This window comes from Orcinus orca, chromosome 2, assembly GCF_937001465.1.
Source record: "Orcinus orca chromosome 2, mOrcOrc1.1, whole genome shotgun sequence".
In the NCBI taxonomy this organism is placed as follows: Eukaryota; Metazoa; Chordata; class Mammalia; order Artiodactyla; family Delphinidae; genus Orcinus; species Orcinus orca.
This window is the reverse complement of record NC_064560.1, coordinates 127761740-127780857: the sequence shown is the minus strand read 5'-3', so window position 1 is coordinate 127780857 and position 19118 is coordinate 127761740. Positions and strand designations below refer to the sequence as shown.

Here is a 19118-nt window from a genome sequence, read left to right as displayed (position 1 = left end):
GGCGTTAAGTACATTCATGTCATTGTGTAAGCATCACCACCATCCAACTTTTTCATCTTCCCCCACTGAAACTCTGTGCCCACTGTTAGCAACTCCCCACTCTGCCCTCTTCCCTCCACATCTTCCTTCTCTTAAAAAAGCACTTTGTCAAGTGTCAGAATCTTGTCCTATGATAAAACATTTACCACAGTTAAATAGAAGTGATTTCCCAGAATCGATGGGCAACAACTTTGCTGGCATTCAGTCAACATACAGAAGTGCCAGGTGTCCTGTCTCCCAGCTCCATCTCTCCCTCCCCATCATTAACGCCCTCCCTAAGGTGCTGCTGAAACCGCAGAATGCATTTTGGGACTTAGTAGAGCATAGGTTCTTCTGTTTCAGCACAGAAGGAATTCAGCAAGAGTCAGGGTGACAGGTAAGGGAAGAGTTTATTAGCATAGGACGCTTGTGAGAGATACAAGCGGGCAGGCAAGGGAGTGCGCGCCGAGGACTTAATGGGTTACATTTTCATAATCAAAGGAAAAGTGAGGAGGGGAAGAAGGCCACCTTCCTCCTCATTCTTGAGTAGATCTCAAGCTTCTATTGTCATCTCCTCCTCCACGTCGGGTGGGGGAGTTTTCTTGTCCCTACATGGTCAAACTGGGGCTGTCATGGTGCTATTCAGAAGGGTGCTAATATAGGCTAAGACATGGTAAATCATCTCAGGTTTCAGAATAAAGTCACCTTTTCCCCTATATTTTTGTTTTTAGTGCATGCAGAGGAGCATGTCCTGGGAATCATTAACTTACTGACATCACTGGGCAGGATGTGGATCTCATTCTACCATTGTTTTATTGTTTTGGGCATGTCTCATGCTTCTGTTGCATGGTTTTGTTGTTAAGCAAGCCTGCTTTCCTTTTTCTTTTTTAATATTTATTTATTTGGCTGCGCCAGGTCTTCATTGCAGCATGCTGGATCTAGTTCCCTGACCAAGGATGGAAGCCAGGCCCCCTTCATTGGGAGCGTGGAGTCTTAACAGCTGGACCACCAGGGAAGTCCCTACAAGCCTGCTTTCTTGAGTGATCGTTAACTTACAGGGGTCTCCCATACTTTCCTCTCTACTTACAATCCCCTAGTGGGATTAACTATTTAATCACCTACTTTGTCCCTTTACTCTGTCCCTATCACTCCACAAAGGGTTCGCAGTTAAAAGGGGAGAGTGATTCCACTGTCTTTCTAGGGTGGCAGTTGAAATCCCTGCTTAAGGGGCCTCCTTGTTACTGCCTTGCCTACCTGTTGTCTGCTGAAGGCAGCCTGATGTGGTGGAAAGAAAAATGCCTAGTGAGTCAGGAGGCCTGATTTATTCACTTGTCCCGCCACTAATTAGATGTCTCCTTTGAGCTAAATCACCTACTTCTCAGGGCTGTACTTTGCTAAATTATTAAGTAGAGAGTAGGCAGAGTGTTTGATGAGCTTTAAAATTCGGTGGCCTGCTTTTCCCTGAGTGGGCCTCTTTCCTTTCAATCTCGGAGAGATACCCCTTTGTTTTCTTGAACAAATACCCCTCTCTTTCTCCACAGTTAGCTTCATTATTCACTCACTCCCCACAAACCATGTCAATCTTGAAATATTAAAAATACAACACTCACCTCTCCAGAAACTATAAAACATTTTTTCTTGGTTTTTCTAGCTGAGGTTAAACCTCTACTTATTTTTTTTCTAACTCAGTGGCTAGAAGTATGAAGAATATTTTCAAAGGCCAGCAAGTTTTGTTTCGTCAAAGGTGAAGGTTCAAATTCATCTTTGCGGAGCAGGGGCCTTGCTTTTTTGACACTGAAAATATTTCAAAGGCCCTTTGGTTATGCCAAGCCAAACCAAAATACTACTCTAGGGTGGAGAGACAGGAAAGAAACAAACTACTATGCAAACAGTGCAACTGTTTGTTTTCATTGTGGGTAGATTTGGCATCTCTGTAAATCATTATACGTGGTGGAAAGCTAGCCTTAAACTTAGATTTTCTTTGTTTCACTGGAAATGTGTTCCCAGGTACAGAAATAGCCCATCTTTGGCCCGTCTCTGGCCCCTGCAACTTTGCTGCAGGTTGGGGTGGGGGGGGGGCAAAGGAGAGCACTGGTTAATCTCCTGTGGATGGTCATAACATAGACAATCTAGGAGCAGATGCAACTAGTTACCTGTTATACATTTTCTTTTCTGCAGCATGAATTGGTCCTGTTATTATATAAGGCTAAAGCAAAGTTTCGTGAAATGTTATGCCTGAGAAATACAGGAATGTATCTGTGTCCAGACTTGAAAGAAAGTGGTTTGAGGGGAAAATGATCTGCGTGGAGAAGCTAGTGATGAGATGGAAAGACTGTCCTGTGCTGGAAATGAGCAGCAGTCCCGACCCAGGCAAGGGGGCAGGGGAGGCAGAGACAATTCGGATGGATTTGTGGGATCTTTAAGCATTCCTTGGGGATAGTCAGAAACATCAGGGAATCTTGGTAAAAGATGGGGTTTTCTATGAGTAAGCAGGATGGGCATTCAGGGAGACTATCCTAAGGGAAGTGTGATCCCTGGGTTATGTTAAAAAATAATCGCTTGATTACCCAACAGTGGTACATACACTGGTAGGTTACACCCAAGTTTGGCAGGAGAGGTAGTTTTGGGTTAGGGCACAGCAGATGTCAAGTCAATATAACTGCTAAAGGGAGAAATGAGAAAGGTTTCCTCACCTCCCCCCTACTCTGACCTCCAAAATGCGATGGGTGCACTAAGGAAAATGCTATGTACTCAGAAAACAAAGGTTTAAACTGTCTCTTGGTTTTGCTACAAACCAATGTATAATCTTGACTATGTTCTATGATCTCCTACTCATCAATTTCTTCATCTGCAAAATGAAGTGAAAGGTCATAACTAATATCCTTGTCTAGTCCCATTCCCACAGTCTACGATACTGACTGTAAGGGGAAAAAAAACCCCAAGGCAGCCTTTGCCTCTTGGGTGGAACAAGCATGGCCCCCAGGGGGACTCCAGGGCAGAGATTTCAAACTCCAACATTTTATGGAGTTCATGTAAATAATAAAATGGGTGGACATTTAGAGTTTTATGTGGATTGACGTGATTTCTAAAATGTTGACAATTAATTCAAATTTTAAAACCATACTTTGGGTCTACAAAACACATCTGGCTGACACACTGCCAGTTTGGGGGTCTGTGTGCAAGGAGGGAAAAGGGAGGGAGAGAAAAGAAGTGCTGGTGTATTAGGGCCGTGAAAGCGCGGAGTCCTAACCCCTGGACCGCCAGGGAGCTCCCAAGAATTCTTATCTAATATAATGTGTCTTCTCATGACTCCTCTAGAGTAAGCCTCCACGATATTATCAGGCTCATACACCCAAATGCCCCTATTCCTGCTCTCGGAGCTCTCCTGAGAACTCCTCAAAGGGCTTTGAGTAAAGAGACCTTTGAAGCCGTGCATTCAATCGTCATTGCAATTCCATCACTCATATAATTAAATACTTATTTTCAGCACATTCTTCCCTCCGGCTGACGGAGGTGAGGTCTCTTTAAACAAGCTACAGAGTCCTTCTGGATCTCACAGAGTGACCTGTGTTGTTATTTGGCTAACCTGGGCTTGTCATTTTCTTTCTACAAGGCTTCTAAAGCAATTAATAAAAGCTGGCAAACTCTCAGTCCTTATAATCATAACTGCCCTCATATCGTTCAAGTGCCTTAGCAACCTCGTAACCCAACACTTGACCTTTACCCTGCACTCATCCCCATCTTAGGAATCTTGTGACCGCTATGGCACACCAGGGGTCATGCCCATTCCACGCTGTCCGGCAGTGGAGCCCTCACTTCCATTTGAGCAGAGAGTGATTCAGATCCAGGATCCTACTCTAGGGTCTGCTCTCTACCATTTCTGTTACCAACGCTTCTAGCCTCCCCCTCCCCAATCCCCCCCAAAAATTAAAAGCAAAGCCCAACACAAGGCTTGCATGTAGGCAATTTTTGGGGAATAATCTCAGGAGAAGGAGGGAGGAAGTGGGGAAAGTAAAACAGAGAAGAAGGGAAAGCCAATGCAAAAGTGTGTTTTCCAGTTGGTCACCACTGTAGGAGGCTGGGGCTGAAGCCACTGGGATCTTCTGAGAAGCCACATAGAATGCACCTTGGATTCTCCACTCAGAAGGTTGGGAGGGGGTGCTTCCCTGGTGGCGCAGTGGTTAAGAATCCGCGTGCCAATGCAGGGGATACAGGTTCTATCCCTGGTCCGGAAAGATTCCCACATGCCGCGGAGCAACTAAGCCCGTGCGCCACAACTACTTAGCCTGTGCTCTAGAGCCTGGGAGCCACAACTACTGAAGCCCACGCGCCTAGAGCCTGTGCTCCGCAACAAGAGAAACCACCGCAATGAGAAGCCTCCGCACCACAACGAAGAGTAGCCCCCACTCGCCGCAACTACAGAAAGCCCGCGCGCGGCAACGAAGGCCCAACGCAGCCAAAAATAAATAAATAAAAAATTTTTAAAAAATTAAAAAAAAAGAGTTTGGTAGGGGGATCAGTTGTTCACCAGCACCTTCCTGCATTGGTCAAGGGTTGTCCCAGGGCTTGTTAATTCCTTTGCAGTTTCAGACCACCCATGAGTCCCATGCCCCAGCATTAGAGACACACTGGGAAGAGAGCAAGAGAAACACAGAGCGCTGAGGAAGGTGGTGTCAGTTTACACCCACATGAAGCTTATAGCTGCAGCAATGGAAAGAATAAAAGGGGAGCCCAGAGAATGTATCCAATTCACTGTCCTTTGTGGTTATCTTCTTTAGACTGTTTCTGTGCACTAAAAAAATCGAATGCATACTATTTAAAAATATCTAGCTGGGACTTCCCTGGTGGCGCAGTGGTTCAGTGGTTGAGAGTCCGCCTGCTGATGTGGGGGACACGGGTTCGTGCCCCGGTCCGGGAAGATCCCACGTGCCGCGGAGCGGCTGGGCCCGTGAGCCATGGCCGCTGAGCCTACGCGTCCGGAGCCTGTGCTCCGCAACGGGAGAGGCCACAGCAGTGAGAGACCCGTGTACCGCAAAAAAAAAAAAAAAAAAAAATCTAGCTGTATTAAAAAGCAACAAAGACCCAACGCAGCCAAAAATAGTAAGTAAATAAAATAAATTTATTTTTTAAAAAAATAATCAATTCTTAAATATTTGTCTCCTGTTTCTTAAAACTGATTTCAAGTACTTGAGAAATACCTCAGCGAGTTTAGACATTGGCCAAGACTCAAGTCATCACAACTAAACTCCCCAACTGCACAAACTCTCTCCTTTGGATGATGACCAGTTTAAAAAAAATATGGTGACGTCAAAGGGAAGTAAGACTATGTTGCTCTTTCTCCCGTATTCCATGACCACAAGGATTCTAGAAAAGCAGCCTGACTTTATTAGACCTGGAGGCTCCCCAGGAGCTGGTAACAGAGCAGGAAGTATAGGAGAGTTCACACGCTAAGGGTGTGAGTGACAGGAAATGGGAAGGAGCTGACAGGTAAAGTTGCTGTCCTTTCTGTCCCAGCCAGACTGTTGTGAGGCACTGTGATTCTGCCCAGCCTCTCCCAGACATCGGGCATGACCGAGCAGCTGGAGTGTTTCTGCTGAGGCTGTGGACAGCTCTGTAACATGCCCCGTTGTATATGTTTGCCCTCCTTCCCCCATTCACTGCCCTCTGTCCTTCACTTTTGCAGCCTGGACCCTCAGTAAAGTGTTAGCTTACAAGCTTTGCCTTGAATTCTGATTTCTAAGGACCCCACAGAGACACGGCTCTCTAACTGGTGTTGGAGTGGGGTTGGACCTTTAACATAATGACGAAGTACAGTTGCAGCCTTCAAGTTCTGTCCTGTGAGTTTCAGCTCCCCAGAAGAGGCGGATACCAGATGGTCAGTGCGTCTGCACCCCGAAAGCCAGGCCAGCTCCAGTGATAGCTCAGCCCAGCCAGGGTCAGCCTAGCTCAGGCCTCGGAGTTTTGCCTTCCTTCAATGGAGACAAGGGCCAGCAAGGGTCTTCTCTGTTGGGTATATTCATGGGAGAAGATCCAGGCCAGCATCACAGGTATAGCCTTTTAGCCAAATTCAAAGGGAAGTGGGGGACCAAGATAACTAACCACGTTTTGTCTCTGACGTGGGGAAAGCACAAGGCAGGGGAGGGGAAGGAGTGAGTTTCTTTCTTTCTTCTAAACCAGAATGCCAACTCTAGTTGACCACAGCACCCTCGTGTCACGTGGAATCTTCTTTCTGCATCACTGCAGTTAGCCAAGGGATTAGCATTTGTTAGCTCATGAATTTGGTTATGGCAGTACCAAAAGGAATTTTAAGGGTATGGGGCCAGGACCCCAGGCATAAATGGTCTTTTCTTCCTTTTGACTCAGTCTGACCCTGACTGTCTTCTCCTCAGATCTGATTTGGAAACAGCTTCAGGTAAAATAATTTAAACAAGTTTAGCCTTTCCCATCAGTTCAATTCAATTCAACAAATATTTATCTAGTGACTCCTCTTTGATGACCAAGTTATCACACTCAGTATCGTAGGCCTAGAACATGCACCGTGCATTTGTAAACAGTTACAGTTGATAGGGCAGAAGAACAGGAGGGAAGAATGTGGTGGAGAGGAGACAGATCTGCAAGGGTTCCCTTAGGGCATGAAAGGCCTGGAGGCCTTTCAACAACAGTGAATCTGGAAGGGCTGGGGAGCTTGCCCGGTGGTAATTTTGTTATGTATTCTCAACAGGAGAAATACAGAGAATCCTGGCTCCAGGGCATTTTGGCTTCCTCTACCTGGCTCTCCTGCAGACAGCTTAAACTCAGTGTGTCTGACTGAATTCCCCTTCCTCCTCTATTTATTTTTTTTTAAATTTTATTGAAGTACAGTTGATTTACAATGTAGTGTTAATTTCTTCTGTACAGCAAAGTCACTGTTATACATATATATATATATTTTCGTATTCTTTTCCATTATGGTTTTTCACAGGATATTAAATACACTTCCCTGTGCTATGCTGTAGGACCTTGTTGTTTATCTATTCTATACATAATAGTTTGCATCTGCTAATCCCAAACTCCCCTTCCTTCCCTCCCCTACCACCTCTCCTTCTCGGCAACCACAAGTCTGTTCTCTATATCTGTGAGTCTGTTTTTGTTTTGTAGATATGTTGATTTGTATCGTATTTCAGATTCCACATGTAAGTGATAACATATGGTATTTGTCTTTCACTTTCTGACTTACTTCACTTAGTATGATAATCTCTAGGTCCATCCATGTTGCTGCAAATGGCATTATTTCATTCTTTTTGATGGTTGAGTAATATTCCACTGTGTGTGTATACACACACATATATATATATCATCTTTTTACATACACATCTATATATGTATATATATGTGTGTGTGTGTATATATATATATATATATATCTTCTTTATCCATTCATCTGTTGATGGACATTTAAGCTGTTTCCATGTCTTGGCTATCATAAATAGTGCTGCTATGAACATAGGGGTGCATGTATCTTTTCGAATTATAGTTTTGTCTGGTATATACCCAGGAGTGAGATTGCTGGATCATATGGTAGCTCTATTTGTAGTTTTTTGAGGAACCTCCATACTGTTCTCCATAGTGGCTGCACCAATTTACATTCCCACCCAGTGTCAGAGGGTCCCTTTCTTCACCTTCCTCCTCTAAATCTCCTTTGCCTCCTGTACTTATGATACCATCATCTCCCCAGTTAGACATCTGAGAGTGTAACAAAATGAGCCCCCTGCTACTGTGTATGCTATGTCTTATATGGTGAATGGTCATTTTTTTGCACAATGCCCATTTTTTTGCCCTGTTCTGAGGGGCCGTAGGTTCACACCATACCCTTCTGGTGTCACTGAAAGCACATGGCCATGGGTGTTCATGTCAATTTTCAGGGAGGCTCTGGACCCTACAAAGGGATGCCCCAGGGAGGACCTAGGGGAGGAGGAAACTCCTTTCTCTTTCTGGACCTTGCTCTCTTGGACTTGGGCTTTGAAGAGTCTTGTTATGCTTGAGGGCACTGCCAGGTTGAGGAAAGATAGCCTGTGTTGCATGGGGGTTACGTGTGTGTCAGATCCATATCTGAGACTTCCAGGCAGTTTGACATTTGAGAAGGAAAGAGAAGCTGGGTGAATTATTAAGCCACCACGTCTGTCTGCGCTTAATTTGCTCTAGGGATTCTGCCCAGAGTGTCCCTGAGGTTCTGTACTAATATACGAGGAATCATGGGCTTTGATGGCATCTTGTGTGCCTTCTACCCTCGATATAGGTGTTTGGCTTAATTTGCTTGTACCAGATTATCTTTGTCAATTCCATATCATCCACACCGCTTTCTCCATTCTCTGCATTGCAGGGAAGTCTGGAGCTCCATTTCCCAGGATCACCTTCCTGTATTGGGTTACAGTCTGCCAATTAAAGTTGCTCACAGGACATGAGGAAGGCAGAAGAGTCAGTGTGTCTGTTGGCAGTTGTGAACAAACGCTTGGACATATGATAGACATATGATTTGCTGCAGCTTCCGGCCCCCTCCTGAGAATCACCTGCTTTGATGTTACAGACACAGCTGGGATTGTTGTCAACAGTTTCCCTAGGATCCACCCCTGCTTGATTTCATGAACCAGCTAGTTTCCATACTGTTTCTCCAACCCTTCAAAGCATTGTGTAAGCTTCTAACTAACTCCTTTCTCCTTGAAATACAGAAGTGCTTCTCCTTTAGCAAGAGAGCCCCGACTGATAGAACATTGCTGTAGCACCTGCCTCGTGATGGGGGTCACAGTGGTGGTTGGAGGCAACTTTCACTCCTATTAATTATTAACGTGTAAGTATATTAGTATTAGTATACGTATATTAGTATTAGATTTATTAGTATAATAGACCAGGAAGATTCTGGATAATTCCTTCGGCACTGTGACCAGAGGTCCTTGCTGTATGTGTTGTACTGCAGCACTCGCTCCTGATGGAGCAGGACAAACACGGTCAGTTCTTATTGCCTCTTATCTCGAGGCCTTTCATTTGCTGGAACTCTGTGAGATGGAGCACCTTCACTTAAGATGGGCTGGTTGGCCTATCGATGAATGAACGACATTCCTGTTTGGGGAGAATGAGTGGAAGGTGATAGGTTTATACAATAAAAGTGCACAGTGAGTTAAGGAGTATGGAGTAATCATCACAGACCCTTAACTGGGTATCTGGGTTCCTATCCCTACTCTGATCCTTCTGGTTCCAAATTCCCACCAGCTGTCTTTGTGTCTGACCCATGATAGGACAGAGTAGTGTTTATGATAACTATAAAGTCTGTAGAGAAAGAATATTTATTTAAAAGTGGCCTCCAACGTGCCCACCTGGAAACAAGCGTCTCTGGGGATTCAAGATGGGTCGCATCTTGGGGGTTAGTCACTTCTCTAGAACAAGGGTTTTCCACAGGGGGTCACGTTCATGCTTCCTAAAGAGCCCCTTCATCTTCTAAGGACCAGGTAAGAGCAGTGCAACAGTGTATAATCCTGTTAGTCCTTGATGTTTTCTATGCGACACAACAACCCACCTGCATTTAAATTGCTATATGTTTCTTGGAGAATTTATAATTTTCCCTATTGTCAATCAAGTACATCCGCCATCAAAAAACCTTGACGCTGGAAGAAATCTTGGAGTTCATCTTTTTAACCTCTAAATTTTAAAGATCCTGAGCTCAGGGGGGTGAAGTGCTTTGCCCACAGTTCCTATAATTTAGGAGCAAAGGGGGGACCTCAATCCAGCTTCCCAACTCTCAGTTCAAGTATTTTTCCCCCCAGCCTAGCCCATAGCTGTGCCAAAGGAAAAATTTCCGGAACAAAATTAAACAGGCAAAGAAGACTTTGTTCAAGGTTATTGCAACAGGGGCTGGGGTCCTGAGCTCAGGCTGAGCTCACCTCTAGGGAGACAAAGGGCAGGAGAGTTTTTAAGAGCTGGGGTGGGGATGTTCCAGGCCATCTGTGTTTGTTAACTGGCCTTACCCAAAGGAAAACTAAACTTTATTGCATCTTCATGACAGGAGGTAGTTTTACAATTTGGAGCAAGGTGCCCACCTAAATTAGGCTCCTATCCTCCCACAGAAACTGGGAGATAGGGATGCTGTCTCCCTTGATGTTTATATTTCAAAGGGATGGCTCCCTGGTCCTTGAGAAAGACATTCCTGGGTTGTAAAACTGGCAAGATGCTTTTTAAAAAGATTTACAACTCAAAGGGGCAGAAAGAATTCACAGTGACAGGTTTTGAAAAGGAAACTCTAAGAAAAGGGAGGTAAGGGCTTGGAGTCAGGAAGAAGCCTTCCTAAAGTCCAATCAAGCTGAGGGGAATGTTGAGGCTCTCTTGGTCAGATACCGCAATATCTACTGCTTACACTCACTCTGAGGCTGTCCCTCTTCTATGTCTTTCAACTCAGCTACACATTGGCATATTTTGCCAACTTCCCAATGGCTCACCTTCAGCCATCATGGAAGTGGCATGGCATGGACCATCCATGTTCCTACCAGTGGCACCTCCCATGTGAATCTCCCTCCCTATTTCCCTCCCCCTCTCACTTCCTTCACTCCTTTTTCCTTTCCAAAAATTACAGTCACAGAAATTACGTCAATAGTAGACAGAAGAAACATGTCCACCTATTATCTAATAAAGAAAATGCATATACCTGAGGCAGGAGATAGATGGGCCACAGGGTAAGCAGCAGGAGTTCATTCCCTGTGGACAGAAACTCCAAAATATCAATAACAGGACAATTGAGAGAGGAGGCTGAGCCTTGCCCAGATAAGAGATAAAAGGCCACATATTCCTCATCCTCAAAGCTAAGGAGACCTTCCTGACTACGCATGCGTAGAAAGACTCCTTGGAGGTCAAAAAGGGAGGGGGCACCACCCCACAGTAAGTGATGTCAACTTACCCATAGGTCTCTTCACTAGAATCCCTCTTGGCTAAGAGATGTGCATGCACACAGAGGAGGATCCTGTAATATACGAAATATGGACTTAGAACCAGGCAAAGCGGGACTTTCCTGGTGGCGCAGTGGTTAAGAATCCGCCTGCCAATGCAGGGGACACAGGTTCGAGCCCTGGTCCTCTGCTGCGGGAAGATCCCACATGCCGCGGAGCAACTAAGCCCGTGCGCCACAACTACTGAACCTGCGCTGTAGAGCCTGCAAGCCACAACTACTGAGCCCACGTGCCACAACTACTGAAGCCCGTGCGCCTAGAACTCGTGCTCCGCAACAAGAGAAGCCACTGCAATGAGAAGCCCGCGCACTGAAAGGAAGAGTAGCCCCCGCTCACCGCAACTAGAGAAAGCCTGCGTGCAGCAACGAAGACCCAACACAGCCAAAAATAAATACATAAATAAATAAATAAAAATGTAAAGAAACTAGAAAAAATAAAAATCCATATGAGATAAAAGAACCAGGCAAAGCAAGATGATTGGTCAAAGGAAACCTGGAAGGAATACCCCGTAAAACTGATTCAAACTACCACGAGGGCATGACTTTCTCTCTGAGCGCCCCCGTGTGTCTATCCACATGTACTGTATGTACTCTTTTTCCTCCTAATAAACACTTTACCTACTTCACTACTTTCCATCTCTATGTGGAAATTCATTTCTACACAGCTGACGGGCCAGGGCCTTGTCACTGGCCACTGGTCCCTTGTAGTCTAGTGACTAAGATTCAGCGCTCTCACTGCTGCTGCCCGACCTCAGTCTCTGGCTGGGGAACCTAAATCCTGCTTCAAGCCGCTGCAGCTCAAGGCCACCTGAGATCATACTTTACCAAGAAACATCAGTTTAAGTACTAAAGCCTTAAAATGAATGGAGAATAGATCATAATCCTGTTTGCTCTTACTGAAAAGGCTGATGACCTTCTAAGTTTTCAGGAAATAATTGCTGTCACCCCAGATTCAAGGAGCAGAAATAAATGTAAGTCCGTCACCAGCGTCGGTAACTCTACATGTATGATTGAGCACACACTCAAGTCTAAGGGCAGGTGAGCAAAGACTTTCAAGGAAATATTTACTGTCTCTATTGTGAATGATCAGAAGACAAAATTTTATGTTAGGATGTCCATTAGGTGGGGAGATCAATATGTGGGGGGAACCATGCTTTCAAATTCACTGAAATTAGAGTCATTGCAACCAGTGCTGTGCTGTATCATGATCATTAAAATTTTCGTAATAAAAAAATTCTCAGTACTTAAAAAAAATATTAGTCACAATCATCACTGTTTCCAGCCCCTTAAGTAACATACTTTGAGTCAGTTGTGTAAGCAGGAGTCAAGCCTGTCCCGGTGAGGAGAATATTTTTTGGCCCCAGAAAATTCGCCTCCCTACCCAGGGGGATCCTACGCTGAGGTGGAACTGTGGTACCACCATGGTGGCCTACTCTGCTCTTGAAAGCCTTTCCAGCCTCCCACCTGCCCCACCAGAGACAGCGAGTTTTGGTATGCATGCTTGGTTGTTCCCTATCCTCTCAGGGGATATCTGTTCACGGTATTACATTCGTATTACAAAACTGGCTTAAATCCCTGTGCAAATGTCTTATTTATTTTTGTTCATTATTCCATTCAAGAGGTTAGTTTTTTTTCCCCTGAAATTTCCAAAGATGCTTTCACTGAGGCTTAGCACGTAATAGACGCTAAATAAATATTGAATGAATGAATGAATGGATGGCTGAATGGCATTATTTGTAAAACTTCCAGTTACCTCACATTTCTAGGCCTATATAGCTAAGAATCTGTTGGCTAGTCATTAAACAAGCATTTGTTTAAGGGGTAAGTATTTACACGTTACTTACAAGTGTAAGTAGAAGAAGGAAAGAAGGCACATTGCATCAAGTTTCTTTTAAATGTTTTCACAACAGCAGTGTTTCTCTTCCTCCTCCACCTCCCTTACCTCAACCTACAGGAAACAAAGAACATTTTCCATCACAACCCACTACACACGTGCACACATGAAAATTTCACAAATCTCACCCACGCTATAATTTCAGTGTACTCTGATATTTTCTATTTCATTTCTTAAAAAATAAATATGAATTGAGACCCACTATATAAGTTTTATGACCCATTACTAATTGAGACCTACAATTTGAAAAACATTGCTCTTAAAACTACTTTAAAAATAATAGTGGAAAAACTGCTGAATATATTTTTATGAAAGCCATTCCTGGGAATATCTAACATTTTGAAAGTGCTAAATTCTAAAAGAGTAGTATGATGTTGGAGTCAGTGAAGGTAAAGGGAGATTGGATCCATAACCCTTAGGGTTACAGGGTTCCAGACTTGAGGGTTTAAATTTGGGAAGGGGAAGAAAAATGGGAGTAAAAGATAAATGGCACAGATAGGAAATAGATTGAAATACTAATAACTTCATTTGACAAATTCTGCTAAAAGCAGTTGGCTACATTCCTGAGTCAGGGGACCTAGAAATGTCTAATTCCCATATGGTATCACCAGCACACTGTGAAACAATATGTTCTTTTAAAATTAATTCCATTCATTTATTTTTAATGACAAAGTAATACATAAATACATTCTTGTCATTAAAATTATATAGAAAAAAAGTTCCTCTTGACACTGTTTCTCCTCTCTGATCCCAGCGAATTTTCAAGAACTATTTTCAATTTGAATATACTTCCAGATCTTTCTAATGCATTTATGTTGGGCTGGAAATACAAATGTACATGGACATACAGGAATATATAAAAAACTTAACTGGTTTATAATGAATGCTTTGTTCTGTAACTTTTTTTTATATAACAATATGTCCTAGAGACTTTTCTACATTAGTGCATATAGAAACAGCTTATTCTTTTAAATGTAATTATTGGCATGTTTGGGTTTAGGTATACCATTTTTTTTTTTTTTTTAGGTATACCATTTTATAAATTTGTTTTTGCTTGTTCCCTCTGTGTTTCACTCCTGTTTCCCCTTTATTGCTGTAATGTTGTGGTATAATAAGAAATATATAGTCGGTCATCTTCCCCAGTTCCTGGCACGGAGTCCCTAAAACTCTTGGAACCTCCATTGTGATAAGTCTGTTTATATGCTAATGAGATGACTCTGGGAGGCTGGGGGTGGTTGCCAGAGGAACAGCCACCTGATTATAGGGTTGGAACTTTTAGCCCCACACCCGACCTCCAAGGAAAGGAGAGGGGTTGGAGATTGACTTAATCGCCAATGTCCAATGATTCAATCAGTCATGCGTACATCATGTAATTTCTATAAAAACTCTAAACTAAGGGGTTCAGAGAGCTTCTGGGTCAGTGAATGCATGGAGGTACTGAAAGGATAGCGTGTCCCAAGAGGGCACAGAAGCGTCACACTCCTCCCCACACGCCTTGCCCTGTGCATCTCTTCCATTTGGCTGTTCCTGAGTTGTATCTTTTATGATAAACTGGTCATAGTAAGTAAAGGGTTTCCCTGAGTCCTCTGAGCTGTTATAGAAAATTATTGAAACTGAAGAGGGGGGTGTAGGAAGCCCTGATTTATAGCTGGTTGGTCAGAAGTATGGGAGGCCCAGACTTGCCATGGGCATCCGAAGTGGGAGGCAGTTTCTGGGATGAAGTCTTTAGCCTGTGGGTCTGCACTTACTTGGGGTAGTTAGTGTCAGAATTGAATTAAATTGTAGGATACCCAGTTGGCATCCATAGACAGCTGGAAAACTACTCAGTGTTGAAAAACTGCACATTTTATGTCAGAGTGTTCTGCGTGTAGAAGAAACTGGTTTTCTTACATTTGCCTTCTTTTGAGTTATTTGAATATCTTTTAAATATTCCGTTTTAATTTATCTATTGGGATTTCATTATATATCTGTTACAGTTTTTTTTTTTTTTGCGGTACACAGGCCTCTCACTGTCGTGGCCTCTCCCGTTGCGGAGCACAGGCTCCAGACGTGCAGGCTCAGCGGCCATGGCTCACGGGCCCAGCCACTCCGCGGCATGTGGGATCTTCCCGGACCGGGTCACGAACCCATGTCCCCTGCATCGGCAGGCGGACTCTCAACCACTGCGCCACCAGGGAAGCCCCATCATTTAATCTTAATTACCTCCTTAAAGACCCTATCTCCAAATACAGTCACATTTGGAGGTACTGAGGGTTAGGGCTTCAACATAGGAATGGCGGGGGGTGGAGTGACAGTTCAGCCCATAAAAAATATTAACCTGTATGTTCTTTTCTTCTCTCTTTGATTATCCCATTTGGCCATGAGACAAGATGTTGCCAATTCCCTCAGTGTATTAATTATCTATTGCTGTGTAACAAATTACCCCAAAATTTAGAGACTTAAAACAACAAATATGTATTAGCTCACAGTTTCTGTGGGTCAGTTTATCTGGGTAGTTCTGGCTCACAGGCTCCTGTGTTGTTGCAATCAAGATGTCAGATGGGGCCGAAAGGGATTGGAGCATCTGCTTCCAAGATGGCTTGCTCACATGGCTGTTGGCAGGCATCCTCACTACATGGGCTTCACATAGGCTGCCTGAGTGACATCACAGTATGGCAGCTGGCCTACCCCAGAGTGAATGGTCCAAAGGAGAGTGAGCAGGAGTACCTTTTACGACCTTTTACGACCTACTCTCCCAAGTTATACAGTGTCACTTCCACAGTATTCTATTCATTAGGAGCAAGTTACTAGGTTCAGTCCACACTCAAAGGGAGAGGAATTTGGCTTCCATCACTTGAAGGGAGGTGCACCAATGAAATTTTGAACATATTTTAATACCACCACACCTAGTAAGGAAGTAGAAGGTTGGGAAATTTCACATTTTTAGCATCTAAGTTCGAGAAGTATAGTCCAAGTCTCAGACCAAAAGGGACTTTTAAAAAAAAAAAAAGTAAGCCAATAGAACAGACTAGAAAATTTCTATGAGCTGGTGTAAGAGAAGAATTTGGGGCAGAGATGCAGAGTGGGAATGGTGTAAATCTCCTGTCCCTGCCTAGTCTAGAGTGGGGATAACTAACAACCTGACAAATTCTCCATAATGTTTAGGGTCCGAGAATAAAGAGAACCCAGGCCGTACTTCTGATAAGAATAGATACTACACCTGATCTTAGCCAAAAGGCAGAGAAGCAGTTGCCCAGGCCATACTTCAGAGCAGCAGGCATCAGGAAGAAATCACCTGTGCTGTCAGGCCATGGAATCACACAGACAAAAGGCGTTTTGCATGTGGGGCAACAGAAGGTCAGAGACAGTCTTACGCTTTCCAGGCCCTGGGCCAGTGCGGGAACAGATGAGGAAGGCCTGGGGTGTGTCATATTTAGAAATTAACTGAGAGGAGAGCCACAGGCCTTCAAGGATGTCCTGATTTGGACGAGGAAGTAAATAGAATTCATGATGGCTCCTGCTGACCAAAGAGTAGGAACGTTTAAATTTTTAATTGTTTTCCAAAAATATTGTATAAAAGTGTAGCCCATAACTGCTATATCTGCCAGCATTTGTAACAGCAATCTTTCACATTTTGGTCATTCTGATTAGTGAAAGATGATATATAAATTATTAATTTTATTTTCCATAGTTACTAGGAGTTTGAGGATCTTTTATAATTCTTTTTACTGTTTGAGTGTCCTCTCCTGTGAATTGTCTGCTCCTCATTTGGCAACATTTCCATATTGTCTTTTCCTTACATTTGTAGGAGTTATTTGTCTCTTTGGACACTACTCCTTCATCTGCTACATATGTTGCAAGTGTGCTGTCATAGTCTGCCACTTGTCTTCTAAATGTGTTTATAGTGTCTTTTGCCAAACAGAAGTTTTCAATTTTAATATAATCAAATGTATTAATCTTTTCCTTTATGGTTTGTGCTTTTTGTGTCTGCTTTAGGAAGTCCACCCATTGCCAAATCACAGAGATATACTTCTGTATATTTTTCTATTAGTTTAAATGTTTTAATTGATCTAAAATTTGGTTTTTCCACTTATAAGATTGTGCTCTAATTCTATTTTATTCCAAAAGATGAGCCAGTTTTCCAAGACTTTTTTTCTGAATAGTTTGTCTTTTCCTTGGTGAGTTTTAATGCCTTCTCTAGTATTCACCCACATGTGCATGGTTCTGTGTCTGGGTTCTCTTTTCTATCCCACTGATTTATTTTTCTTCTCCTGTAATGATACTACACTATTTATTTATTTTTAAAATTTTTATTGTTATTTATTTTTGGCTGTGTTGGGTCTTCGTTGCTGCGAGCAGGTTTTCTCTAGTTGCGGTGAGCGGGGGCTACACTTTGCAGTGTGCAGGTTTCTCATTGTGGTGGCTTCTCTTATTGCAGAGCACGGACTCTAGGCACATGGGCTTCAGTAGTTGTGGGACATGGGCTCAGTAGTTGTGACTTGCAGGCTCTAGAGCACAGGCTCAGTAGTTGTGGCGCACGGGCTTAGTTGCTCCGCGGCATGTGGGATCTCCCCGGACCAGGGCTCAAACCTGTGTCCCCTGCATTGGCAGGCGGATTCTTAACCACTGCGCCATCAGGGAAGTCCTATTTTATTTTTTAAATTGAAGTACAGTTGATTTATGATGTTTCAGGTGTACAGTAAAGTGATTCAGTTACATATATATATATATCTGTTCTTTTGCTTATTCTTTTTCATTACAGGTTATCACAAGGTATTGAATATAGATCCCTGTGCTATACAGTAGGTCCTTGTTGGTTATTTCATATATAGTAGTGTGCATCTGTTAATCCCAAACTTCTAATTTATCCCTCCTCCTTCCCCCTCCCCTATACTGTTTTAAACTCTAGAGTCTTCAATATGTCTTGTCTAACGGGGCGAGACCTCCCTCACACACACATACCTGTGTTCTTCTCTTTCAAAACTGTCTAAACTATTAGTGCGCCTTTACTTTCCCACTGGCATTTTAGAACAGTCAAGTTGCCTAAAAATCCTGCCGGGATTTCAATTGAGATTGCATTGAAGTTATAGATTAATTTGAGAGATAACTGACATCTTTATAATGTCAAGGTTTCTCATCCAGAAACCTAAACATCTGTTTATATTCACCTTTTGTTCTATATCTTTCAATCAAGTTTAAATTTTTTCCTATAAAGATTTTTGTGCCTTTTTTTTTAGGTTTATTTCTAAATATTTTCTGTGTATTGATTGATGTTGTCTAAGTGATGTCAGTTTCCCAAATATGTGTTAGGATCTTCTCCTATGTTTTTAGATTTGTCTTTATCTCCCTGTAATTCTATTTTGTATATGTAACAGGCTGTTAAAATTGACATTTTGTTCAAGGCACCAAAATACTCTAGATGAGAAATTCCAAAGCCAGGTGATCATATACAAATATTCAAAGAAAATGTTTAAAAACTTGTTCTATGACTTTTAAACCTCTCACCCAGTTTTAGGACACAAAAAAGGTATCAGTACGGAAGGGAACATACTCCATTTCCGAAGAGATCTGTGAAGAGATTTCTTTGGAAAGAGATGATCCTTTGCTATTAATACCCACCCCACTCCAAACTTTGGGAAGAGGAAGGAGGTGCTTTACCTCAATTTTCTTTAATTTAAACAGCGTCTACTTTCCCCTAAAACCCTAAATTTCCAAACCTGCCATCCAATCCCCTCCTCAAAGGGCTTTATTTTAAATTTGCAAGTAGTATACACAGTAGACATCACAGGACCACAGCTCAACTCCCAAAGCCTCACGTGGGATCGGGAACGGGGTGAAGGTAAAGGTGACGTCCTTTTTAGCGTAACGATCTCCTCACTACCGCATCAAAATAGTTGAATGCATAGAACATCAGGCTCTTCCTGTAAAAATGTGATGGAGAAGTGGCTGGAAAATGTGTCACTGACTTGATTTAGGTCAGAATGGGCTTCTGCTCCGATCACCTCAACACTAACTCACTGTATTCAACCAGGAAGGCTAGAAGTTAGAATGTTTATGACCCTGTCAGGCAGAAATTTTAAAATGTAGTGTTTGGACTTCCATGGTGGTGCAGTGGTTAAGAATCTGCCTGCCAATGCAGGGGACATGGGTTCGATCCCTGGTCCAGGAAGATCCCAGATGTTGCAGAGCAACTAAGCCAGTGCACCACAGCTACTGAGCCTGCATTCTAGAGCCTGTGAGCCACAACTACTGAGCCCGCGT

The 19118-nt window shown here is 43.2% G+C and overlaps 1 protein-coding gene and 1 non-coding gene across 2 annotated transcripts in view; both read right to left on the bottom strand.

The window, feature by feature from the left end:
• DHRS2 (dehydrogenase/reductase 2) overlaps nt 1-19118 on the bottom strand; it is a 164271-nt gene that overhangs the window by 28219 nt on the left and 116934 nt on the right.
• On the bottom strand, nt 15921-16107 carry LOC117197899 (U2 spliceosomal RNA). The gene has a single exon (XR_004478805.1). It is a non-coding gene; the product is annotated as a U2 spliceosomal RNA (small nuclear RNA).